The 12,959-nt window shown below is 43.1% G+C and overlaps 13 non-coding genes across 13 annotated transcripts; all 13 read left to right on the plus strand.

The window, feature by feature from the left end:
- The first annotated feature begins 1,714 nt into the window (after positions 1-1,714).
- TRNAL-CAG (transfer RNA leucine (anticodon CAG)) lies at positions 1,715-1,797 on the plus strand. The gene has a single exon. It is a non-coding gene; the product is annotated as a tRNA-Leu (tRNA).
- A 186-nt stretch (positions 1,798-1,983) lies between these two features.
- Positions 1,984-2,066, plus strand: TRNAL-AAG (transfer RNA leucine (anticodon AAG)). The gene has a single exon. It is a non-coding gene; the product is annotated as a tRNA-Leu (tRNA).
- Positions 2,067-3,090: 1,024 nt separating this feature from the next.
- On the plus strand, positions 3,091-3,173 carry TRNAL-UAG (transfer RNA leucine (anticodon UAG)). Its single transcript has one exon. It is a non-coding gene; the product is annotated as a tRNA-Leu (tRNA).
- Positions 3,174-3,805: 632 nt separating this feature from the next.
- TRNAL-CAG (transfer RNA leucine (anticodon CAG)) lies at positions 3,806-3,888 on the plus strand. The gene has a single exon. It is a non-coding gene; the product is annotated as a tRNA-Leu (tRNA).
- A 186-nt stretch (positions 3,889-4,074) lies between these two features.
- Positions 4,075-4,157, plus strand: TRNAL-AAG (transfer RNA leucine (anticodon AAG)). The gene has a single exon. It is a non-coding gene; the product is annotated as a tRNA-Leu (tRNA).
- Positions 4,158-5,896: 1,739 nt separating this feature from the next.
- TRNAL-CAG (transfer RNA leucine (anticodon CAG)) lies at positions 5,897-5,979 on the plus strand. The gene has a single exon. It is a non-coding gene; the product is annotated as a tRNA-Leu (tRNA).
- Positions 5,980-6,165: 186 nt separating this feature from the next.
- On the plus strand, positions 6,166-6,248 carry TRNAL-AAG (transfer RNA leucine (anticodon AAG)). Its single transcript has one exon. It is a non-coding gene; the product is annotated as a tRNA-Leu (tRNA).
- A 1,024-nt stretch (positions 6,249-7,272) lies between these two features.
- Positions 7,273-7,355, plus strand: TRNAL-UAG (transfer RNA leucine (anticodon UAG)). Its single transcript has one exon. It is a non-coding gene; the product is annotated as a tRNA-Leu (tRNA).
- Positions 7,356-7,987: 632 nt separating this feature from the next.
- On the plus strand, positions 7,988-8,070 carry TRNAL-CAG (transfer RNA leucine (anticodon CAG)). The gene has a single exon. It is a non-coding gene; the product is annotated as a tRNA-Leu (tRNA).
- A 186-nt stretch (positions 8,071-8,256) lies between these two features.
- On the plus strand, positions 8,257-8,339 carry TRNAL-AAG (transfer RNA leucine (anticodon AAG)). The gene has a single exon. It is a non-coding gene; the product is annotated as a tRNA-Leu (tRNA).
- A 1,739-nt stretch (positions 8,340-10,078) lies between these two features.
- On the plus strand, positions 10,079-10,161 carry TRNAL-CAG (transfer RNA leucine (anticodon CAG)). The gene has a single exon. It is a non-coding gene; the product is annotated as a tRNA-Leu (tRNA).
- A 1,293-nt stretch (positions 10,162-11,454) lies between these two features.
- TRNAL-UAG (transfer RNA leucine (anticodon UAG)) lies at positions 11,455-11,537 on the plus strand. The gene has a single exon. It is a non-coding gene; the product is annotated as a tRNA-Leu (tRNA).
- A 632-nt stretch (positions 11,538-12,169) lies between these two features.
- TRNAL-CAG (transfer RNA leucine (anticodon CAG)) lies at positions 12,170-12,252 on the plus strand. Its single transcript has one exon. It is a non-coding gene; the product is annotated as a tRNA-Leu (tRNA).
- Positions 12,253-12,959: the final 707 nt, after the last annotated feature.

A 12,959-nucleotide genomic window follows, 5' to 3' on the forward strand; every position in this document is an offset into this window, starting at 1 on the left:
AGTTCCTTTAGATTCTCAGCTAAAAATTGGCAATGTAAATAATATCTGAATAAGTACCAAACTTCAGTTTCAACTGCAAATGCATTTGCCCTATTCTATCTTTAACGTTAATGTAATATTCTTCTAGCACTCGTGGTGTTTTATATTTGTTTTGTGGGGTACTTTAAAAATCTTTTTTATGAAAGAAATGGGTTACATTAAGTCTTGTGATGTTTTAGGTTTCCAATAAGGAGGTTTTAAATTTTATGTCACGTCATTTTCAGATGCTTCATTCAAGAGATGTTTCCACTATAGAATGCAGAGCAAGGGCAAAAATACAAGTGATAGAGCGAGTGAGTGAGAAGGAGTGTTGTGGAAGGAGAGAATGAAACAAAGACAGAGTGAGTGAACGGCAGGGAGGCATAGAAGAGTAGTCTAGTAGTGAAGGAGACCTGCTTTTCCCTGCTCTTGACCTCCCACCCATCCCCAAACAACCACAAACATACCTTCTGTGCAAAGTTGGTATGCAGAATTTCACGCCTCAGCAAGTGAGGGTGAGTCCCAGGCCAGGGTCTAAAGAGCAAAAGAGTGCCTGTGCTCAGACTTTCCCTGCTAGGGATAGTTTATCTGGAACAAGGCCTACTCTCTTGTATCCAGCAAGGATCTAGAAATCCTGCATGAATCTGCTAGGCACATTGGCAGCATAAATTTGCATAAACTGCCCCACCTATTGCCTTCCTACTTCCTGTGCTGTAGTTGTTTGTGTAGAGAGAGAGGTCGCAGGCAAGGAAATGTTGTGAGTCGGATACAGGACCCTAAATAGCTGGTGAGAGGTATGTGGTGTTCTAAAAGCATGAAAACTGTATACCTGTGAAATAAAGTGCTTTCGCATGTGTTCTTCTGTGTTTATTGTCCTGTGCATAAAGTTGCACCTTGTGTTTGAAGGTTTAAATTATTTCAGGCTTGCATGGAGGTAGACGTTTCTGAGTAACTTTTATTCATTTCTTAAAAGCCTATACTGTCAGGATGGCCGAGAGGTCTAAGGCGCTGTGTTTAGGCCACAGTCTCCTTTGGAGGCGTGGGTTCGAATCTCACTTCTGATATGCCTTTTGGAGATTTAATCTCCTTTATCAGGTTAACATCTGATGGAAGTTGCATCTGTTGGTCTTCACTTGGCACGTTATTCCGTTCTCCTCTTGTCAAGAGAGATGGGGTTTCTCATATATTTAGGTTCTATAACGTCTTGCTGACAAAGCGCAATCCTTACCAAATGAGCATAGGACCCATGTAAGAGGTCATCTGGAAGAGTCATGCTCTTGTATGCCCTGGCCAGACGGGCCCTGCAAATTTGGAAGAATGCCATGCATCTGGTAGACAACTGGACTCCAGCACACTTACAGCAATTTCCTTAGGGCTGTGATCAGGGGCTGCTTAAATTTGCATACTCCACCCTATGTTGTGACTTTGAGATCCCTTGTTGAAATTGCTTTAGCCAGCCAAGAGGTGGCTATTGTCTCAATTTCAAAGCAGCTTTGAGCCGTTCAAGTGGCTGGTGAATAGCACTTTCTCTTTGTTCGCCTCAAAGTTCTAAAGAGTTCTCCATAGGTCCTGCTCTGTACAGATTGTTCAAAGATCTGTTGGAAGTGCATATAATAGGATAAATAAATTGAGGGCATTCCTTTTCAGTACCTCACCTGCATGGCTGTCTGGCCTCTGGAAGATGCTGGGAAAGCAAGTCAGGATGGCCGAGTGGTCTAAGGCGCTGTGTTCAGGTCGCAGTCTCCTCTGGAGGTGTGGGTTCAAATCCCACTCCTGACAGTCCTGTGTTTACTCTAATTTTTTTCTTGAGAAATATGATCATTTCCCTCGCAGTGGCTTATAGGATTGTCTTCTTGGAAGAGTGCAGTGAGTTTTTTTCTTGCTCTAGCCACTATTGGCCTAAGCTCTGTGCATTTTTTGGTTCCTAATATCTTTCTCACCCTTTAGATGAAAAAGCAGCATGGGGTCAGGATGGCCGAGTGGTCTAAGGCGCTGCGTTAAGGCCGCAGTCTCTCCTGGAGGCGTGGGTTCGAATCCCACTTCTGACAAAACTTGTATTCCATTTTCTCTCTCAGTTCCTTTAGAATCTCAGCTAAAAATTGGCAATGTAAATAATATCTGAATAAGTACCAAACTTCAGTTTCAACTGCAAATGCATCTGCCCTATTCTATCTTTAACGTTAATGTAATATTCTTCTAGCACTCGTGGTGTTTTATATTTGTTTTGTGGGGTACTTTAAAAATCTTTTTTATGAAAGAAATGGGTTACATTAAGTCTTGTGATGTTTTAGGTTTCCAATAAGGAGGTTTTAAATTTTATGTCACGTCATTTTCAGATGCTTCATTCAAGAGATGTTTCCACTATAGAATGCAGAGCAAGGGCAAAAATACAAGTGATAGAGCGAGTGAGTGAGAAGGAGTGTTGTGGAAGGAGAGAATGAAACAAAGACAGAGTGAGTGAATGGCAGGGAGGCATAGAAGAGGAGTCTAGTAGTGAAGGAGACCTGCTTTTCCCTGCTCTTGACCTCCCACCCATCCCCAAACAACCACAAACATACCTTCTGTGCAAAGTTGGTATGCAGAATTTCACGCCTCAGCAAGTGAGGGTGAGTCCCAGGCCAGGGGCTAAAGAGCAAAAGAGTGCCTGTGCTCAGACTTTCCCTGCTAGGGATAGTTTATCTGGAAAAAGGCCTACTCTCTTGTATCCAGCAAGGATCTAGAAATCCTGCATGAATCTGCAAGGCACATTGGCAGCATAAATTTGCATAAACTGCCCCACCTATTGCCTTCCTACTTCCTGTGCTGTAGTTGTTTGTGTAGAGAGAGAGGTCGCAGGCAAGGAAATGTTGTGAGTCGGATACAGGACCCTAAATAGCTGGTGAGAGGTATGTGGTGTTCTAAAAGCATGAAAACTGTATACCTGTGAAATAAAGTGCTTTCGTATGTGTTCTTCTGTGTTTATTGTCCTGTGCATAAAGTTGCACCTTGTGTTTGAAGGTTTAAATTATTTCAGGCTTGCATTGAGGTAGACGTTTCTGAGTAACTTTTATTCATTTCTTAAAAGCATATACTGTCAGGATGGCCGAGAGGTCTAAGGCGCTGTGTTTAGGCCACAGTCTCCTTTGGAGGCGTGGGTTCGAATCCCACTTCTGACATGCCTTTTGGAGATTTAATCTCCTTTATCAGGTTAACATCTGATGGAAGTTGCATCTGTTGGTCTTCACTTGGCACGTTATTCCGTTCTCCTCTTGTCAAGAGAGATGGGGTTTCTCATATATTTAGGTTCTATAACGTCTTGCTGACAAAGCGCAATCCTTACCAAATGAGCATAGGACCCATGTAAGAGGTCATCTGGAAGAGTCATGCTCTTGTATGCCCTGGCCAGACGGGCCCAGCAAATTTGGAAGAATGCCATTCATCTGGTAGACAACTGGACTCCAGCACACTTACAGCAATTTCCTCAGGGCTTTGATCAGGGGCTGCTTAAATTTGCATACTCCACCCTATGTTGTGACTTTGAGATCCCTTGTTGAAATTGCTTTAGCCAGCCAAGAGGTGGCTATTGTCTCAATTTCAAAGCAGCTTTGAGCCGTTCAAGTGGCTGGTGAATAGCACTTTCTCTTTGTTCGCCTCAAAGTTCTAAAGAGTTCTCCATAGGTCCTGCTCTGTACAGATTGTTCAAAGATCTGTTGGAAGTGCATATAATAGGATAAATAAATTGAGGGCATTCCTTTTCAGTACCTCACCTGCATGGCTGTCTGGCCTCTGGAAGATGCTGGGAAAGCAAGTCAGGATGGCCGAGTGGTCTAAGGCGCTGCGTTCAGGTCGCAGTCTCCTCTGGAGGCGTGGGTTCAAATCCCACTTCTGACAGTCCTCTGTTTACTCTAATTTTTTTCTTGAGAAATATGATCATTTCCCTCGCAGTGGCATATAGGATTGTCTTCTTGGAAGAGTGCAGTGAGTTTTTTTCTTGCTCTAGCCACTATTGGCCTCAGCTCTGTGCATTTTTTGGTTCCTAATATCTTTCTCACCCTTTAGATGAAAAAGCAGCATGGGGTCAGGATGGCCGAGTGGTCTAAGGCGCTGCGTTAAGGCCGCAGTCTCTCCTGGAGGCGTGGGTTTGAATCCCACTTCTGACAAAACTTGAATTCCATTTTCTCTCTCAGTTCTTTTAGAATCTCAGCTAAAAATTGGCAATGTAAATAATATCTGAATAAATACCAAACTTCAGTTTCAACTGCAAATGCATTTGCCCTATTCCATCTTTAACGTTAATGTAATATTCTTCTAGCACTCGTGGTGTTTTATATTTCTTTTGTGGGGTACTTTAAAAATCTTTTTTATGAAAGAAATGGGTTACATTAAGTCTTGTGATGTTTTAGGTTTCCAATAAGGAGGTTTTAAATTTTATGTCACGTCATTTTCAGATGCTTCATTCAAGAGATGTTTCCACTATAGAATGCAGAGCAAGGGCAAAAATACAAGTGATAGAGCGAGTGAGTGAGAAGGAGTGTTGTGGAAGGAGAGAATGAAACAAAGACAGAGTGAGTGAACGGCAGGGAGGCATAGAAGAGTAGTCTAGTAGTGAAGGAGACCTGCTTTTCCCTGCTCTTGACCTCCCACCCATCCCCAAACAACCACAAACATACCTTCTGTGCAAAGTTGGTATGCAGAATTTCACGCCTCAGCAAGTGAGGGTGAGTCCCAGGCCAGGGGCTAAAGAGCAAAAGAGTGCCTGTGCTCAGACTTTCCCTGCTAGGGATAGTTTATCTGGAACAAGGCCTACTCTCTTGTATCCAGCAAGGATCTAGAAATCCTGCATGAATCTGCTAGGCACATTGGCAGCATAAATTTGCATAAACTGCCCCACCTATTGCCTTCCTACTTCCTGTGCTGTAGTTGTTTGTGTAGAGAGAGAGGTCGCAGGCAAGGAAATGTTGTGAGTCGGATACAGGACCCTAAATAGCTGGTGAGAGGTATGTGGTGTTCTAAAAGCATGAAAACTGTATACCTGTGAAATAAAGTGCTTTCGTATGTGTTCTTCTGTGTTTATTGTCCTGTGCATAAAGTTGCACCTTGTGTTTGAAGGTTTAAATTATTTCAGGCTTGCATGGAGGTAGACGTTTCTGAGTAACTTTTATTCATTTCTTAAAAGCCTATACTGTCAGGATGGCCGAGAGGTCTAAGGCGCTGTGTTTAAGCCACAGTCTCCTTTGGAGGCGTCGGTTCGAATCCCACTTCTGACATGCCTTTTGGAGATTTAATCTCCTTTATCAGGTTAACATCTGATGGAAGTTGCATCTGTTGGTCTTCACTTGGCACGTTATTCCGTTCTCCTCTTGTCAAGAGAGATGGGGTTTCTCATATATTTAGGTTCTATAACGTCTTGCTGACAAAGCGCAATCCTTACCAAATGAGCATAGGACCCATGTAAGAGGTCATCTGGAAGAGTCATGCTCTTGTATGCCCTGGCCAGACGGGCCCTGCAAATTTGGAAGAATGCCATGCATCTGGTAGACAACTGGACTCCAGCACACTTACAGCAATTTCCTTAGGGCTGTGATCAGGGGCTGCTTAAATTTGCATACTCCACCCTATGTTGTGACTTTGAGATCCCTTGTTGAAATTGCTTTAGCCAGCCAAGAGGTGGCTATTGTCTCAATTTCAAAGCAGCTTTGAGCCGTTCAAGTGGCTGGTGAATAGCACTTTCTCTTTGTTCGCCTCAAAGTTCTAAAGAGTTCTCCATAGGTCCTGCTCTGTACAGATTGTTCAAAGATCTGTTGGAAGTGCATATAATAGGATAAATAAATTGAGGGCATTCCTTTTCAGTACCTCACCTGCATGGCTGTCTGGCCTCTGGAAGATGCTGGGAAAGAAAGTCAGGATGGCCGAGTGGTCTAAGGCGCTGCGTTCAGGTCGCAGTCTCCTCTGGAGGCGTGGGTTCAAATCCCACTTCTGACAGTCCTGTGTTGACTCTAATTATTTTCTTGAGAAATATGATCATTTCCCTCGCAGTGGCTTATAGGATTGTCTTCTTGGAAGAGTGCAGTGAGTTTTTTTCTTGCTCTAGCCACTATTGGCCTCAGCTATGTGCATTTTTTGGTTCCTAATATCTTTCTCACCCTTTAGATGAAAAAGCAGCATGGGGTCAGGATGGCCGAGTGGTCTAAGGCGCTGCGTTAAGGCCGCAGTCTCTCCTGGAGGCGTGGGTTCGAATCCCACTTCTGACAAAACTTGAATTCCATTTTCTCTCTCAGTTCCTTTAGAATCTCAGCTAAAAATTGGCAATGTAAATAATATCTGAATAAGTACCAAACTTCAGTTTCAACTGCAAATGCATTTGCCCTATTCTATCTTTAACGTTAATGTAATATTCTTCTAGCACTCGTGGTGTTTTATATTTGTTTTGTGGGGTACTTTAAAAATCTTTTTTATGAAAGAAATGGGTTACATTAAGTCTTGTGATGTTTTAGGTTTCCAATAAGGAGGTTTTAAATTTTATGTCACGTCATTTTCAGATGCTTCATTCAAGAGATGTTTCCACTATAGAATGCAGAGCAAGGGCAAAAATACAAGTGATAGAGCGAGTGAGTGAGAAGGAGTGTTGTGGAAGGAGAGAATGAAACAAAGACAGAGTGAGTGAATGGCAGGGAGGCATAGAAGAGGAGTCTAGTAGTGAAGGAGACCTGCTTTTCCCTGCTCTTGACCTCCCACCCACCCCCAAACAACCACAAACATACCTTCTGTGCAAAGTTGGTATGCAGAATTTCACGCCTCAGCAAGTGAGGGTGAGTCCCAGGCCAGGGGCTAAAGAGCAAAAGAGTGCCTGTGCTCAGACTTTCCCTGCTAGGGATAGTTTATCTGGAACAAGGCCTACTCTCTTGTATCCAGCAAGGATCTAGAAATCCTGCATGAATCTGCAAGGCACATTGGCAGCATAAATTTGCATAAACTGCCCCACCTATTGCCTTCCTCCTTCCTGTGCTGTAGTTGTTTGTGTAGAGAGAGAGGTCGCAGGCAAGGAAATGTTGTGAGTCGGATACAGGACCCTAAATAGCTGGTGAGAGGTATGTGGTGTTCTAAAAGCATGAAAACTGTATACCTGTGAAATAAAGTGCTTTCGTATGTGTTCTTCTGTGTTTATTGTCCTGTGCATAAAGTTGCACCTTGTGTTTGAAGGTTTAAATTATTTCAGGCTTGCATTGAGGTAGACGTTTCTGAGTAACTTTTATTCATTTCTTAAAAGCATATACTGTCAGGATGGCCGAGAGGTCTAAGGCGCTGTGTTTAGGCCACAGTCTCCTTTGGAGGCGTGGGTTCGAATCCCACTTCTGACATGCCTTTTGGAGATTTAATCTCCTTTATCAGGTTAACATCTGATGGAAGTTGCATCTGTTGGTCTTCACTTGGCACGTTATTCCGTTCTCCTCTTGTCAAGAGAGATGGGGTTTCTCATATATTTAGGTTCTATAACGTCTTGCTGACAAAGCGCAATCCTTACCAAATGAGCATAGGACCCATGTAAGAGGTCATCTGGAAGAGTCATGCTCTTGTATGCCCTGGCCAGACGGGCCCAGCAAATTTGGAAGAATGCCATTCATCTGGTAGACAACTGGACTCCAGCACACTTACAGCAATTTCCTCAGGGCTTTGATCAGGGGCTGCTTAAATTTGCATACTCCACCCTATGTTGTGACTTTGAGATCCCTTGTTGAAATTGCTTTAGCCAGCCAAGAGGTGGCTATTGTCTCAATTTCAAAGCAGCTTTGAGCCGTTCAAGTGGCTGGTGAATAGCACTTTCTCTTTGTTCGCCTCAAAGTTCTAAAGAGTTCTCCATAGGTCCTGCTCTGTACAGATTGTTCAAAGATCTGTTGGAAGTGCATATAATAGGATAAATAAATTGAGGGCATTCCTTTTCAGTACCTCACCTGCATGGCTGTCTGGCCTCTGGAAGATGCTGTGAAAGCAAGTCAGGATGGCCGAGTGGTCTAAGGCGCTGCGTTCAGGTCGCAGTCTCCTCTGGAGGCGTGGGTTCAAATCCCACTTCTGACAGTCCTCTGTTTACTCTAATTTTTTTCTTGAGAAATATGATCATTTCCCTCGCAGTGGCTTATAGGATTGTCTTCTTGGAAGAGTGCAGTGAGTTTTTTTCTTGCTCTAGCCACTATTGGCCTAAGCTCTGTGCATTTTTTGGTTCCTAATATCTTTCTCACCCTTTAGATGAAAATGCAGCATGGGGTCAGGATGGCCGAGTGGTCTAAGGCGCTGCGTTAAGGCCGCAGTCTCTCCTGGAGGCGTGGGTTCGAATCCCACTTCTGACAAAACTTGAATTCCATTTTCTCTCTCAGTTCCTTTAGATTCTCAGCTAAAAATTGGCAATGTAAATAATATCTGAATAAGTACCAAACTTCAGTTTCAACTGCAAATGCATTTGCCCTATTCTATCTTTAACGTTAATGTAATATTCTTCTAGCACTCGTGGTGTTTTATATTTGTTTTGTGGGGTACTTTAAAAATCTTTTTTATGAAAGAAATGGGTTACATTAAGTCTTGTGATGTTTTAGGTTTCCAATAAGGAGGTTTTAAATTTTATGTCACGTCATTTTCAGATGCTTCATTCAAGAGATGTTTCCACTATAGAATGCAGAGTAAGGGCAAAAATACAAGTGATAGAGCGAGTGAGTGAGAAGAAGTGTTGTGGAAGGAGAGAATGAAACAAAGACAGAGTGAGTGAACGACAGGGAGGCATAGAAGAGTAGTCTAGTAGTGAAGGAGACCTGCTTTTCACTGCTCTTGACCTCCCACCCATCCCTAAACAACCACAAACATACCTTCTGTGAAAAGTTGGTATGCAGAATTTCACGCCTCAGCAAGTGAGGGTGAGTCCCAGGCCAGGGGCTAAAGAGCAAAAGAGTGCCTGTGCTCAGACTTTCCCTGCTAGGGATAGTTTATCTGGAACAAGGCCTACTCTCTTGTATCCAGCAAGGATCTAGAAATCCTGCATGAATCTGCTAGGCACATTGGCAGCATAAATTTGCATAAACTGCCCCACCTATTGCCTTCCTACTTCCTGTGCTGTAGTTGTTTGTGTAGAGAGAGAGGTCGCAGGCAAGGAAATGTTGTGAGTCGGATACAGGACCCTAAATAGCTGGTGAGAGGTATGTGGTGTTCTAAAAGCATGAAAACTGTATACCTGTGAAATAAAGTGCTTTCGTATGTGTTCTTCTGTGTTTATTGTCCTGTGCATAAAGTTGCACCTTGTGTTTGAAGGTTTAAATTATTTCAGGCTTGCATGGAGGTAGACGTTTCTGAGTAACTTTTATTCATTTCTTAAAAGCCTATACTGTCAGGATGGCCGAGAGGTCTAAGGCGCTGTGTTTAGACCAGAGTCTCCTTTGGAGGCGTGTGTTTGAATCCCACTTCTGACATGCCTTTTGGAGATTTAATCTCCTTTATCAGGTTAACATCTGATGGAAGTTGCATCTGTTGGTCTTCACCTGGCACGTTATTCCGTTCTCCTCTTGTCAAGAGAGATGGGGTTTCTCATATATTTAGGTTCTATAACGTCTTGCTGACAAAGCGCAATCCTTACCAAATGAGCATAGGACCCATGTAAGAGGTCATCTGGAAGAGTCATGCTCTTGTATGCCCTGGCCAGACGGGCCCAGCAAATTTGGAAGAATGCCATTCATCTGGTAGACAACTGGACTCCAGCACACTTACAGCAATTTCCTCAGGGCTTTGATCAGGGGCTGCTTAAATTTGCATACTCCACCCTATGTTGTGACTTTGAGATCCCTTGTTGAAATTGCTTTAGCCAGCCAAGAGGTGGCTATTGTCTCAATTTCAAAGCAGCTTTGAGCCGTTCAAGTGGCTGGTGAATAGCACTTTCTCTTTGTTTGCCTCAAAGTTCTAAAGAGTTCTCCATAGGTCCTGCTCTGTACAGATTGTTCAAAGATCTGTTGGAAGTGCATATAATAGGATAAATAAATTGAGGGCATTCCTTTTCAGTACCTCACCTGCATGGCTGTCTGGCCTCTGGAAGATGCTGGGAAAGCAAGTCAGGATGGCCGAGTGGTCTAAGGCGCTGCGTTCAGGTCGCAGTCTCCTCTGGAGGCGTGGGTTCAAATCCCACTTCTGACAGTCCTCTGTTTACTCTAATTTTTTTCTTGAGAAATATGATCATTTCCCTCGCAGTGGCATATAGGATTGTCTTCTTGGAAGAGTGCAGTGAGTTTTTTTCTTGCTCTAGCCACTATTGGCCTCAGCTCTGTGCATTTTTTGGTTCCTAATATCTTTCTCACCCTTTAGATGAAAAAGCAGCATGGGGTCAGGATGGCCGAGTGGTCTAAGGCGCTGCGTTAAGGCCGCAGTCTCTCCTGGAGGCGTGGGTGTGAATCCCACTTCTGACAAAACTTGAATTCCATTTTCTCTCTCAGTTCCTTTAGAATCTCAGCTAAAAATTGGCAATGTAAATAATATCTGAATAAATACCAAACTTCAGTTTCAACTGCAAATGCATTTGCCCTATTCTATCTTTAACGTTAATGTAATATTCTTCTAGCACTCGTGGTGTTTTATATTTGTTTTGTGGGGTACTTTAAAAATCTTTTTTATGAAAGAAATGGGTTACATTAAGTCTTGTGATGTTTTAGGTTTCCAATAAGGAGGTTTTAAATTTTATGTCACGTCATTTTCAGATGCTTCATTCAAGAGATGTTTCCACTATAGAATGCAGAGCAAGGGCAAAAATACAAGTGATAGAGCGAGTGAGTGAGAAGGAGTGTTGTGGAAGGAGAGAATGAAACAAAGACAGAGTGAGTGAATGGCAGGGAGGCATAGAAGAGGAGTCTAGTAGTGAAGGAGACCTGCTTTTCCCTGCTCTTGACCTCCCACCCATCCCCAAACAACCACAAACATACCTTCTGTGCAAAGTTGGTATGCAGAATTTCATGCCTCAGCAAGTGAGGGTGAGTCCCAGGCCAGGGGCTAAAGAGCAAAAGAGTGCCTGTGCTCAGACTTTCCCTGCTAGGGATAGTTTATCTGGAACAAGGCCTACTCTCTTGTATCCAGCAAGGATCTAGAATTCCTGCATGAATCTGCAAGGCACATTGGCAGCATAAATTTGCATAAACTGCCCCACCTATTGCCTTCCTACTTCCTGTGCTGTAGTTGTTTGTGTAGAGAGAGAGGTCGCAGGCAAGGAAATGTTGTGAGTCGGATACAGGACCCTAAATAGCTGGTGAGAGGTATGTGGTGTTCTAAAAGCATGAAAACTGTATACCTGTGAAATAAAGTGCTTTCGTATGTGTTCTTCTGTGTTTATTGTCCTGTGCATAAAGTTGCACCTTGTGTTTGAAGGTTTAAATTATTTCAGGCTTGCATGGAGGTAGACGTTTCTGAGTAACTTTTATTCATTTATTAAAAGCCTATACTGTCAGGATGGCCGAGAGGTCTAAGGCGCTGTGTTTAGGCCACAGTCTCCTTTGGAGGCGTGGGTTCGAATCCCACTTCTGACATTCCTTTTGGAGATTTAATCTCCTTTATCAGGTTAACATCTGATGGAAGTTGCATCTGTTGGTCTTCACTTGGCACGTTATTCCGTTCTCCTCTTGTCAAGAGAGATGGGGTTTCTCATATATTTAGGTTCTATAACGTCTTGCTGACAAAGCGCAATCCTTACCAAATGAGCATAGGACCCATGTAAGAGGTCATCTGGAAGAGTCATGCTCTTGTATGCCCTGGCCAGACGGGCCCAGCAAATTTGGAAGAATGCCATTCATTTGGTAGACAACTGGACTCCAGCACACTTACAGCAATTTCCTCAGGGCTTTGATCAGGGGCTGCTTAAATTTGCATACTCCACCCTATGTTGTGACTTTGAGATCCCTTGTTGAAATTGCTTTAGCCAGCCAAGAGGTGGCTATTGTCTCAATTTCAAAGCAGCTTTGAGCCGTTCAAGTGGCTGGTGAATAGCACTTTCTCTTTGTTCGCCTCAAAGTTCTAAAGAGTTCTCCATAGGTCCTGCTCTATACAGATTGTTCAAAGATCTGTTGGAAGTGCATATAATAGGATAAATAAATTGAGGGCATTCCTTTTCAGTACCTCACCTGCATGGCTGTCTGGCCTCTGGAAGATGCTGGGAAAGCAAGTCAGGATGGCCGAGTGGTCTAAGGCGCTGCGTTCAGGTCGCAGTCTCCTCTGGAGGCGTGGGTTCAAATCCCACTTCTGACAGTCCTCTGTTTACTCTAATTTTTTTCTTGAGAAATATGATCATTTCCCTCGCAGTGGCTTATAGGATTGTCTTCTTGGAAGAGTGCAGTGAGTTTTTTTCTTGCTCTAGCCACTATTGGCCTCAGCTCTGTGCATTTTTTGGTTCCTAATATCTTTCTCACCCTTTAGATGAAAAAGCAGCATGGGGTCAGGATGGCCGAGTGGTCTAAGGCGCTGCGTTAAGGCCGCAGTCTCTCCTGGAGGCGTGGGTGTGAATCCCACTTCTGACAAAACTTGAATTCCATTTTCTCTCTCAGTTCCTTTAGAATCTCAGCTAAAAATTGGCAATGTAAATAATATCTGAATAAATACCAAACTTCAGTTTCAACTGCAAATGCATTTGCCCTATTCTATCTTTAACGTTAATGTAATATTCTTCTAGCACTCGTGGTGTTTTATATTTGTTTTGTGGGGTACTTTAAAAATCTTTTTTATGAAAGAAATGGGTTACATTAAGTCTTGTGATGTTTTAGGTTTCCAATAAGGAGGTTTTAAATTTTATGTCACGTCATTTTCAGATGCTTCATTCAAGAGATGTTTCCACTATAGAATGCAGAGCAAGGGCAAAAATACAAGTGATAGAGCGAGTGAGTGAGAAGGAGTGTTGTGGAAGGAGAGAATGAAACAAAGACAGAGTGAGTGAATGGCAGGGAGGCATAGAAGAGGAG

Source organism: Triturus cristatus, unplaced genomic scaffold (assembly GCF_964204655.1).
Source record: "Triturus cristatus unplaced genomic scaffold, aTriCri1.1 SCAFFOLD_262, whole genome shotgun sequence".
Lineage (NCBI taxonomy): Eukaryota > Metazoa > Chordata > Amphibia > Caudata > Salamandridae > Triturus > Triturus cristatus.